This window comes from Tenrec ecaudatus, chromosome 14 (genome assembly GCF_050624435.1).
Source record: "Tenrec ecaudatus isolate mTenEca1 chromosome 14, mTenEca1.hap1, whole genome shotgun sequence".
Classification (NCBI taxonomy): Eukaryota; Metazoa; Chordata; class Mammalia; order Afrosoricida; family Tenrecidae; genus Tenrec; species Tenrec ecaudatus.
This window is the reverse complement of record NC_134543.1, coordinates 52,582,309-52,583,288: the sequence shown is the minus strand read 5'-3', so window position 1 is coordinate 52,583,288 and position 980 is coordinate 52,582,309. Positions and strand designations below refer to the sequence as shown.

The following is a 980-nucleotide window of genomic DNA, read 5'->3' as shown; positions in this document are numbered from 1 at the left end:
CTCTGGTGGGGCTCTCTACCCGTCCCGGGGCCACTCTGTAGCCAGCATCCCCTTGGAGAAGAAAATGTTTGCTCAACTGAAACTCTTCTTATTCAGATTGTCTTCTTACTGATACAATTCATATAAAGCATAGTCAGTGGTATGTAGGGGAAAGAATCCAGCATTGAACTGAAAGAGACCTTGACTCTTTTCCTTAGACTGGTAAAAAGAACAGTTAAGAATGAACAATTTGGCGGATCCAGTGCCTGGCAAAATGGAGCTCGAGGCCATGAGCAGGTATACCAGCCCGGTGAACCCGGCTGTCTTCCCCCATCTGACCGTGGTGCTCCTGGCCATTGGCATGTTCTTCACCGCCTGGTTCTTCGTTTTCGAGGTGACCTCCACCAAGTACACTCTGGACATCTACAAAGAGCTCCTCATCTCTCTGGTGGCCTCGCTTTTATGGGCTTTGGGGTCCTCTTCCTGCTGCTCCGGGTCGGCATCTACGTATGACAACCCCCAGCCCCTCGGGGCACCAACCAGCAGTTTCACTGGATTCCTCCTTTTGTAAATTACACTTTGGGTCTTTTTTTACCCTTTCTGAAAGAGTTGCCCCTATGCTCACAATAAAGGCAGAGGTGTGACAGTTCAAAAAAAAAAAAAAGAATGAACAATTTAGCATTTCCATCTGGCATTAATTGCTTGTGTGGTCTTTGTTAAATTGTTCTTCTCAACTACTTTGCCTATAAAATTAAGGTGGCGACCTAGCTGATCTATGACTCATGGTGTGACAGAGGGCAAAATATTTGAAATTGGGCTTATACAGGAATATCTGGATCATACAGTTCCCATATACTTTAAATCCCTTTAGATTCTAATGTCCCTTCAGTTGAAAGTGTCCCTTCGTAACGGTGTCTATAGCACAAACCTCTTTGGACTTTGTCTCTCAGTGTGGCGCCTAGATCCCATAGTTTAGAAGTCACTACTTGCTTCTATTTTCT

The 980-nt window shown here is 45.2% G+C and overlaps 1 pseudogene; it reads left to right on the top strand.

The window, feature by feature from the left end:
• Positions 1–237: 237 nt before the first annotated feature.
• On the top strand, positions 238–637 carry LOC142426406 (dolichyl-diphosphooligosaccharide--protein glycosyltransferase subunit TMEM258 pseudogene; annotated as a pseudogene).
• The last annotated feature ends 343 nt before the right edge of the window (positions 638–980 follow it).